The sequence below is a fragment of the Cavia porcellus genome, unplaced genomic scaffold (genome assembly GCF_034190915.1).
Source record: "Cavia porcellus strain 051 isolate PalLab524CR breed Dunkin Hartley unplaced genomic scaffold, mCavPor4.1 scaffold_1, whole genome shotgun sequence".
Classification (NCBI taxonomy): Eukaryota; Metazoa; Chordata; class Mammalia; order Rodentia; family Caviidae; genus Cavia; species Cavia porcellus.
In genome coordinates, this window is record NW_026947484.1 from 178,214,782 (window position 1) to 178,226,444 (window position 11,663).

The following is an 11,663-nucleotide window of genomic DNA, read 5'->3' on the forward strand; positions in this document are numbered from 1 at the left end:
TGCTTGCCATCTTGGGAATGGAAATGATACACAAGTAAACATGGGATTTTTAAGAGAAAGAGGTAGCAGCACAATTTGTAATAGCTAAATTTTGGAAACAACCAAAATGCCCATCAATTGCAGAATGGATGAAAAAGATGTGGTATTTTAATAAAATGGGATATTACTCAGTTATAAAAAAGGATGATTTTGAGGCCTTCATAAGTAAATGGAGGCAACTTGAGACTATCCTCATAAGTGAAATAAATAATCATATTTATACACATCACATTGTGTCTCTAGTGTAAAAAGTAATAAGAACTGTAGGAGTAATAAAACCCAAAATGTGTAATTGCTATTGTAAAAAGAGAGGAAAAGAGGATATAACTGCATGTATGTTTAAGTGTGTAAGATAGATGACTATATTACTAAGTTTCTGTTGGATCGTTGAGCAGAACTGTTTACAGTCTCACTGTTTGAATGTCCACTTTGTATGCTTTAATTTTGTAACTTGAATAACTTTCTAAGATGACAGTATGTAATTTATCAACTAGTGATTTCTTACTGTTTTTTTAAAATTCTATATTATTACTACCCTTTATTCTGTTTTGCATTTTTTTCTCTTTAAATAAAAATTTTTAAAAATGAAAAAAAAAAAGAGAGAAAGAGGATACTTGAGAAAGGGAATTCTTAGCAAAGAAACAGTGGAAGGGCATTATATTGAATGACATAAGCAAAGAAACAGTAGAAGGACATTGGATTGAGTAAAATAAGCCACTCATAGATATAAAATATATGTGGAATCTTAAAAAGTCAAACTCATGCTTAAAAGTCAAACATTTTTTATAAAACATCCATGAGGTGATGTCAGTCAAAATAAATTTGCAACTATCAACAAGAATTCCAAGGATCTGACCTCCAGCCTTATCAGTTTTTAGGCATTCTTTATCTACTCTGGGTATTGGTTCTTTATGTTGTTGTCCTTGTTACAAATACATTCTCAGCAAGAGGATTGTGTTTTCATCTACTTAGTGAAGTTTTTAAGTAAATGAGTTTTTAATTCTGATGTTGATGAAACCTTGTGGTCAAGTGGATACTTAGTTTAAGCATTGTTAACATGTTTATCATAGTTTATGGTGCACCAATGCATTTTAATATTTTAAATTTTCCTCTTAGCTAGTAACCAATAAAATGTTTAATCACAGAGGTAGGTGGTAATTTTTTTTTTTTTTTTTTTTTTGGTACCAAGGATTGAACTCATGACCTCATGCTTGCCAGGCAGGCACTTATGCCACTGAGCTAAATCCTCAGCCCCTAGGTGGTAAAAATTTGAAACAACAGCTAACATGAGATTGTTAAAACAGCATCTGAGATTCTGTCTAAAAGAGGCACCCAGTTCTTTTCTTCATTGCCCAATAGAGGGCCCAAAAATTATTGGGATAATGCAGAGTTATCCCATTACATGCCTTCAAATCCATTTTTCAAAGTGATACTGTAACTAATTTTCAGAGTGCATGCCCACTGAAGGGGATACTGTACAGCCATGCAAAGGGCATGTCACTGGCAACTGGGCCAGAGAATCAAAAATAGTAAGACAGAGCTGTGGGACTCTGCTTGGACACAGCCTTCACCAGCCAAGCCTGCAGAGCCCATAACCTTAGGTTGAGCTCCTGGACCCCTACACTGTGTTTCTTGCATCTTGATGAGAGTCTCATCTGCAGAGGACTGTGGGGAACACCTGCAAACTTGGGTCAGTTCAATGGACTGTCCAAGAAACACCAGAAGAGGTCACTTATGGCTGAATTCTGTGAGTCAGAGCAGTTTATACCACTGACGAAGGCTTTGAGCCTTACTAGTGGCCTGTGTGCCTTCTATATAGAGAGCTCTGCTCTACTAAGAAAGGAACCTTAGAAGAAAGCCTGATCTTGAGACCACTGAAAAAGGCCTGAGTAGGCATGTAGGAGACTATGAGGAGGATTCAGAATTACAGTGAGTATCATGAGATGCTTAGACCGAGTCCCCTGGCACCTGAGATGGTATGTTCTCCTCCACCCCAGGCTCACCCCGGGCAGAAGCCCCTGAGTAAAGATATTTAAAATGTGATGTTAGTATTGTCTCACCTTTTAAAATCTCAGTCTACTAGTCCGTATTCATACAAGTCAAATGTGCACATAGTGTGACTCTGTAGGTTTTATGGTATTCCTTGCTTCTCTTCTGTAGCTCCCTGCACACTCTCACCTATAAGAGTTGATTATTAAGCAGTGAAGCTTGTGTTCTAATCTGTCTCCCCAAAGAAAGCTTGACTTCACAGGTGAGAAAGTAACGTTTTCTTTGGGGGAATTCTTAAGACAATGATTGGAGTGGCTTAAGGGACTAAGTTGGGTCGTTCTAACCTCAGCTGAAAAGAGTATATGAACAGTGGTTTAGACTTGTATTTTGCACAAAAATGAACTCGGAAAGCAGAGCTAAAAACTTCATTGTGCTATGGCTGCAGTAATAAAAATTTAACTTAAACAAATTAGAGAATAGGTCAGAATAGTTGTTCTCAGTCCATACTGCACCAGGCAATTCTGCTGGGCTGTCTTAAAATTAGATGGAGGGAAATAGCTCAGTGCAGAGGCTCTGGGTTCAATCCCCAACACTGCTAAAATTACAAGGGACTCCGGCCAAAAGGCTCAGGCCTTACTTCCAGAGTCTGATTTAATCCCTCATTACCTAGTGTTCCATTTTTGGCATCCCATAACAATAGGACTTAATAAAATTTTTCTCTTCAAAGTTGTTTCTTGAATTTCTCTAGGTAACATGAATTTTATGTAAAAATTCAAAAAGTATTTCAATGTTGAGCATAAATAAGTTAATTGTCATGAGTGAGATACAGGCCTCCTAATTTTCAAAACATTCATAATCCCAACACTCTGGGAGACTGAGGCAGGAAGATCAAAAGTTTGAGCCTGTGTTGAAAAATTTAGCAGCTCAGCAAGACCCTGTTTCTAAATAAAAAGGATTGGTGATATATCTCTGTGCTAAGGCCTTGTCTTCAGTCTCCAATAAAACACACACACACACACACACACACACATTTACCAAGTGACTTAAATATACCACTGGTAATAAGATTTGCTAGATCATTGTACGCTTGAACGAAGGCTATCAGCAGGAAGTCTGTGCAGTGAATGAGAAGCTGAAAAGCTGTAGTATTTCTGTGGAATCTAAGAAGGGCCATTGACGTAGACCAGTATTATACTACATGTTAGGATTTAGATCTAAAATGTTGCCCAAAAGTCTCATGTATTCAGAGGTGGGAATCTTGAAAGGGCCTTATGAGCCTGTTACACTCATCAGTGGATTAATCCAGTGATGAGTTCTTGAGCTGTTAACAGTAGGGTTTGTTTGGAGTGAGTCACGGGGAGTATGACATGGAAAGGTGTATTCTTGTCTCCGGCTCCTCTCTTCTCTTTCTGTTTCCCAGCTGCTCTATGGTATGCAACTTTCCTCCACCATGTCCCTCCACCGTCTCACTTCTGCCTTAGTGTCAGCTGACTATGGATTGAATCCCCCAAACATTGTGACCCACATTAAACTTCTCCTTAAATTGTCGTCGTCAGGTGTTCTGTTCCAGTGACAGCGAACTGACAAATCCATAAAATTGGTATTAGAGAATTGGGGTCATTGCTGTGATTGTACCTGCCCATGAGGTTTAGAAATGTTTGAAACTGCTCACATTAGGAGTTTGGCAAGGTTTAGAGATGCCAGCTAGAGAAGCCCCAGAATGCTATAAAGAACTTGACAGGTAATTCTAATAGAAGCTCAGAAGACCAGGATGTGGGTCTGAGTACAGATAGTAAATACCAGAGTTTCACCGAAGTTTCAGCTGGAAGCAAAGACTATTGGAAACTGACTAAAGGTCACACTTATTACATTTTGACAAGGAACTTGTATACATTTTGCCCATGTCTTGAGACTTTACAGGAAACTGACATTAAGGGAAGTAAACTAATTATTCTAGTGGAGGAAAATTCAAGACAGCCCAACATTCAGACTGAGCCCTGGATACTGCTGAATGGTTTTTGCCTGAATTCTAGTAAAAATCAGGGATGAAAGACAGGGCAAAAATATTCAAAAACCTTAAATACAAGGTTAAAGAGAATTATGTGTTAAGTTAGGGCAAAGAGGGTATCATTGCTGAAGAGGTTAACATCACTGGAAAGAAGTTGAATACTTTGCATCAGGACAATAGGAAAGTACCTTGAGGAATCTCAAGAAATGACCAAATGATATCCAAGGGTATAAAATGGTAGACTTCTCTGAAAGACATTGGTTTGGGAAGAGAGCCTGAGGGCACCCTGTTCTTTTAGGACCATCTGAAGGAGTGTTTCCCAAATGCAGGCATTCAGAGGCCACTGAAGGTGGGGCACAAGAAGGTCAGGCTACTGCTCAAGTGGGTGGCAGATCTTGGGATCTTCCATGTGGTCCTAGGTTTTTCCAGGCATGCAGAACACAAAAGTTGTATGGTCTTGGAGACTTCCACCCAGATTTCAAAGGAAGGCCAGGGAGATCAATGTGACCCTAAGAGGGTGACTTGTGAAGCCAGTAGTGCAGTGGAAACCTCAGGAAGCTGAAGATGCCAAAAATGTGGATTGTCTATTGAAATCCTGGACATGAAGCCACGAGATTTAATGTTTGCCTTGATAGTTCTAAACCTTGCTTTGGTCTGATTCCTATCTCTTTATTCCTCCTTTTTGAAATTAAAATGATTACCCTGTGCTATTGTATGTTGGAAGCACTTAACTTCCTTTTTAAAAAAAAATTTTTTTACAGGGGCTCATAGCTAAGACCTTGCCTTTAGTCTCAGAACAGACTTTGAACTTGGACTGTTCAGCACTGCTAAATCTGTGAAGACTTTGGTGACTCTTAGAAATGGATGAAATACATTTTATAAAATAAGACAGATATGAGCCTTTAGGGAACCAAGAGTGAGATTCTTTTAGTTACTTTCTTGTTTCTGGGACAAAAATCCAACTCCTGCGAGTGAAAGGAGTGAAAGTTTATTTTAGCTCATAGTTTGTAGAGGTTTTAATCCACAGTCAACTGGCATCAAAGCAAGGCAGCACAGCATGGAAGCCTGCCTTCTGTCTTTCCCTTCATAGTTCACCAATGCTGGAAGCCTATTGGTTGGTGCCACTCACCCACATCCACCACTGTTCTAAACCAATTGGCAGACTATTCCAATTACCATACACCCTTAACACATATTCACACACCCTAAATCCAACCACCTCTGAAAAGGCACACCTATGAATGCATGAGACTTGGGGAGTGGAAGGACATTTAGATATAAACCATAGCAAGAATGTTATGATTTAAATTTAGAGTGTCCATATTTCCTGAAGTGCAGCTTGTAGGAGGTGACTAGATCATGGGGTGCTATAGACTCACCAGTGAACTGATGCATTGATGAGCTCACAGCTAAATCTACTGCTAGGAGATGGACCTAGCTAGAAGAGGTGTATCAGTGGGGGAGTGCCTGGCTATAATGAGCTCAGCAGCTTTTCTCTGCCTTGCTATTTCTGCCTTCTGCTTTGAAACCAGTTGGTCATCGACTTGAATCATCTGAAAAACTGAAAGTTAAAATAAGCTTCTCCTCCTTAAGTTCTCAGTGTCAAATATTTTATCTTGGCAACAAGAAAGTAGCTGATACACTATGGATCCAAGAATTTATAGTAAATACTGGTTCCTGGGCCTCATCTAAGTAATTAGAATTTCTGAGGGTGAACTTAGTGACTTGTGTTTTAAACAAGCTCACTGGGTGATTTTTAGGATGCTGAAGTTTGAAATATGGATTGGTTAGGGTTCTTTAGAGAAACAATAAAAGATATACACATATACTTACACATTTATAATAATGCAAAGGAATTCATTAGTTTTACAGGATCAGAGGTAGGATGGGCCATACTGACTGCATGCCGGATAGCTGGAGGAATCAGTATCTGTCCAAACCAAGAAGCTAAATGCCTTAGAACAAAAGGAATTAAAGATGTAGTGCCGATCTGGGCCTGAAGGCCTGGAAATTAGCTGGAGCATTGCAAGTGCAAGTGTGAATTGAAAGTCTGAAGAAGCTAGAATCTGATGTCCACAGAAAATGACAGGAGCAAAAGACACACTCTCTCAAGCAGAGTAAAACTTTCCAAATGTATACTGACTTACTCTTCTTTCCTCTTTCAGTCCATCCAGGCTTCAAGCCTATTGGATGATGCTACCAATAAGGGTGATCTTTCCCATTCAATTTGCTGGTCTACATGCCATTCATCTTCAGAAGCACACCCACAGACACATCTAAAAGTAAACTTTATTAATCTGCTAGGCAGGTATCTCTTAATCCAGTCAAATCAACAATCATAAATAATGGTCACAAAACATAATACCGATTTTGGAGGTAAAGCTGCAGCATTATCTAATTACCAAAAGGCATTCTTATGTAGATGAAAAATTAACTTTATGAATTCTCCAGAAATACAACATCTTTTTCATCCACTCTGCAGTTGATGGACGTTTTGGTTGTTTCCAAGATTTAGCTATTACAAATTGAGCTGCTATAAACATAGGTGCACATATATCACTGTGACATGTTTGTAGAGGTTTCAATCCATGGTCAACTGACATGACATTTTCAGTTTTTCTGGAAAAATACCCAGGAGGGGAATAGCTGGATTGAACAGAGCTTCCAATCCTAGTTTTTTGAGGAATCTCCATACTGATTTCCACAGTGGCTGTACCAGTCTACACTCCCACCAACAGTGGAGAACTGTTCTTTTTCCACCACAACCTCACGAACATTTGTTACCAGTTGATTCCTAAGAACAACTTGTAGGTATACACATATAACTATATGTTTAAGTGTGCAAGATAGATAACCATACTGTTAAGTTTTTGTTAATTCATCAAATAGAATGGTTTGTGTTGTCACTGTTTCATTGTCTGCTCATTTTTTATGCTTTGATTTTGTAACTTGAACAACTACTTCTAAGATAACAATATGTAACAAGCCAAGTTCAAATAACAAGCTAAGTTCAAACTGGCTAATCCTAAACCCGTCTTTAAAAATAAACAAACAAACAACAAACCTGCCTTACCTGTTCCTACCTGCAGAAACTGCAGTGAAGTTTTGGGTCATGTTTCTGCCTAGTTTCCTCTGCCTCTCCCCAATCTGTATGGCAGTCCCCTCTTCTTGGGAATTGTGAGTAACCAACTGTCTTTCAATCTTCTAATCTGCTTTCCTCATCACCCAAATAACAAACATTCACTTTAAAACATAGTGGTGCACACCTGTGATCCCAGGTGTGGGAGACTGAGGCAGGAGGATCATTGGCAGTTTGAATTCAGCCTGGGCTACTAGTAAATTTAAAGCCAGCCTGGACTATGTAGCAAGACCCTATCTCTAAAGAAAAACAGTGACCAAAAACAAACACACAAATGAAAGTAAACGGAGCAAACAAATGCATCAAGACAGAACCTGCAGAGATTTGCTTTTACATTCCAAATATATGAGAAGTTATTTGGTTCATACCTTTACATGTCTTACAAATAAGCCTCAGGATTACTTTTGACTAAGTTGGTATTGATGACTACCGAAACTAGCACTTTTGTACTGGGTTTCTATCCTCTCTTCTTGATTTATAATTCTCTTGTATATTCTAGTTGGAGTCCACTTTATATCTGCTGTACACTAGCAAATAGAGCTTCGTTACGTCTGTGTTATTGCCCAAGTTATATGACCAAAGCACCTGTAAGGCAGCCATACTGTTCTGTATGCATCATTTTTTTCCGGGTGACCTAATTGATATGTTAATCAATGCTCCCCTCTGTAAAGAATTGTAAATCCTTGGGAACCTGACCTAATTGATATGTTAACCATTACTGCCCTCTATAAACAACAGATGTTATCTAAAATTTAGTGCTAAAATAAGTTGACAAAGTATTGTTAATCCCTGCTAGACTTCTCTGTCTTCTGCAAAGGGAGACAAAGGTCTTCCTCATTCCTTAGCAGATTTCCTGATCCACACATATAGCCCCTTACTTTGTAAACTGTACTTTCTACAAAAAGTCTGGAAAGTTTTGAGGGAGACACACAGCTTTTGCAAACTCCAACTACACTGTGTCACTGGGCACAGGATAAAATAAATCAGTGCTGCTTTTTTTTTGTCTATTTCCTTTTTATTGGTACCGGGGATTGAACTCACAACTGCCTGCTTGCAGCAGAAGCTTATGCCACTGAGCTAAATCCCCAGCCCCAAATCAGTGCTGCTTTTTAAAAACATGTCTTGCCCCATTTTTGGACTTGAGGTTGGGGGTGTAAGTTTTGGATTACAAGAATATCCACTCTATGCACTGCATTTCTAATCTTACTAGTAAAGAATTTAAGAACTTTGTAATTCTCACTATGTAGTTCTAGGATGACCTTGAACCCACTGTGTAGTCCAAGCTGGCCTGGAAATTGCACAAATCCTCCTGCCTTGGTCTCCTGACTGCTGGAAGTATAGGTATGCACCACCATTCCTGGCAAGAATTTCTTAATTTTTAAAGTACATATTTTAGCAATCGTATTAACAGGCAGAGATTGAGGTTCCAAAAGTTGGGGTAACTGCTCTACTTGCAGAGTAAGTTCGCAGGCTTGCCGATTCCTGTCACAGAAAAAGTTTTCAAGTCCGGTCAGTAAGAGACACAGAAAGGACTTATTTAGGCAGAAGTTTAAAAAAAAGTACACACTTGGAGCTGGGGATTTAGCTCAGTAGCCTTGCAAGCGTGCAGTCATGAGTTTGATCCCCTGGATCTCAAGAGAGTGAGGATTATTGTTTTCGGAAACTAGAAACTTTATGTTCTGCTTGGTGCAGTGGAAATCTATGAAAGAGTGCCCTTCCCCATCGAAGTGTACTGACCCATTTTACAGGTATAAATTCAGCTTTTGCTGTGGCCTTTGTTTGTTTTGGGTTTTTTGGGGTTTTTTTTGTTTGTTTTTTTTTTTTTTTTTTTGGTCTTTTTCGTTTTTATCGGTACCGGGGATTGAACTCACGACTGGCTGCTTGCAAGGCAGGCGCTTATGCCGCTGAGCTAAATCCCCAGCCCCTGTTTTGGGTTTTTTGGAATGGCTCGGATGGGTAATTTAAGCATTCTCTGAATTCTCTCAGTCTGTTCCTCTATCTTAAGATCAGGTTCCTGTTCTTGTCCTTCTCAAAAAAGCTAATTTATAGATTTAAGTATTCTTAAGGAATTTTTGGTGTGGTGGGCCTAAAAGGAAAGCACTCAGTTAACCAAGAGATGTCAATACTGATAGTCTGGGCTGTGTCCTGGAAGCTGCAGTCTTTTGAAAAGTGCCCACTTCCTGTCCCGCCTTGCCTGTCCTTACATTTATTTTGGGAGACCTTGTGATTCTTTTGTATATGTATAACCTGCAACTGTTTAAAGTCTGTTGTTGGTGATTATAATATGCTATAATATCCTAAGAACTAAAACAGGAGAGTAATCAGCAGCAGCAAAACACAGCCTCTCTGGAACCAGAATCCAGATACCTGGAAAATAATAAAGATAACTGAAAGGGTTTTGGCCCAGAGAGGACACTGTAGCCAGGAAACCCTCAACCGGAAGCAGGAAGCCCCTATCTCCCTCGCCCCTAGGAATTTACCTGTGACCCCATCTTCCCGCCCCTGGGAATTTACCTATGGCGCCAAACCTAGGGAAAATGGGCTACCTGTGCATCCCTAATGCCTGCCTTAGGTTGCACCCCAAACCGAGGCTACTTAATACCCCCATGCCACGTGTCCGCTGGAGAGATCACCGGACTCCAGCGGTGGGGGGTGCCGGTCATCTCTCTCCGTGTTCTCAGAATAAAGGCTGCTTTTTGTTTTATACTTCTCATCTTTTGGAAATATTTTTCATCTTTTGGAAATAATCCTATCAATAACAAAGAGAAAAGAAAAAAAATGCATATTTCAAGAATCAGAAGCAAACTGACAGGAAAAATAGAAGCTACAGAAAAGTTGGAGAAATGCAGCACAAAGTAGAGAAAAGAATGAAGGGGCCTGAAGCTTCTCCCTCCTCCCAGGGAGGGAAAGCTCTCTGTCTCCGTAAACACCAAGTAAGATCCCAGGGTGTGGGGCTCCAGGGAGAAGTGTGGACTGGGCTAGCAGCCCTAGCCAAAAGAAAAGCCCATGGCTACTGGAAACTGGAAAAACTCTGAAAATGACTTGCCACACAGCAAGCAAGAGCTGGAGAAGCAGCTGGGCATGGTGGTGTATACCTGTAATCCCAGCATTAGGGAGGCTGAGGCAGGAGGATCACCATGAGTTCAAGGCCAGCTTGGCTATCTAGCAAGACTGAGACCCTGACTAAAAAGAAAAAAATAAAAAGAGAATCGGAAAAACAACTCTATTCAGTGCCTGCCACGTTGCCAGAGAATGTTTAATTACATACCATTTCAGAACAGGTTGATTATTGAACACTGAGCCTTAAACCAACTGAAAAATAACTCTACTTCAGAGTACACAGTGTTATCCTCCCACAGTGGCTGGGTAAGAGATGGCCATGGGAGAGTCATGAAGAGGTGCAGGCGACCCGCTGAGGAGTTTAAACTCAGACCAAGAAAGACACGGATGCGGCTCTGCCCTCCACAGTGAGAAGCCAGCTTTCTGGAAAAAAAAAAAGCATGTGACTTTCAGAAGCAGAAGCATCCCAGAGTGCTGGTGTAAAGCACAGCGGGAACCAGCAGAGGGCACAGTTCTGACTGCTTTGGCCACCTACTGATGTGAGGAAGGACAGGCTCCCACTTGGGTGGTTGCCACAGCTTGGGGTGTGGGGGACCACTATTATATACTGAGTCTAGGAGACTTCCAGGCTTGCCCTGGTCCTGCCCTTTTAGATAAGATTGGAATGAGGAAATGCCCCACTCTTTTCTGGTCTCAGCTGGAAGCCCTAGGGCTAATGACTTCTTGGTTCTCACAAGGCAAGATTAGACCTGCTGAAAGGAATAAAGCTCCTGGGGAAACTCTTGTCTTTGCCCTTGCCAAGAATGTTTTGATCTTCCTATTACAGACAGAGAAGTGAAGTACAAATACAGGGCCAGGCTCTGCAGGGAAGCAGTGCAGATGAGAATCCATCAGGATTGTGTCTAGAGGCTTCTGAGGATTAAAGTCACAATGGGGAGTTCTGCATACTTCCCTAAGGGGAGAATAGAGTTTGGGGATTATTGATATCACCCCTTGGAGATTTCCCATTGTCTCATTAGGGGTGGGCCATCCTCTGTCACTACTAAAACCTGTAAAACTAGGACCACTAAGACTCAAACAACTAAGACTAAAACAAGACTGAGACTACAGATTTTCGACCAAGTTCATGATGTCAACCATGTATCCTTGCCTCCATTATCTCAATATCACCTAAATGACTATATTTGTAATCTTAGTTGATCATAATTTTGACCCATGTTGTACCTGCCTCATGATTTTGCACTATAAAACATGAAAGGATTTTGCCCTAAAGGGGATGCTGCAGCGGTGGGAGGCTGGGAGGTGGAAGGTAACCTTCCCCGCTCCTAGGCAATTTACCTGTGGCTTGAAATGAATTCCAGTGGGCTACCTGTGCATCAGTAATGCCCCTTAGGGTCCACCCCAAACCTAAGCTATATGTATGTCCCC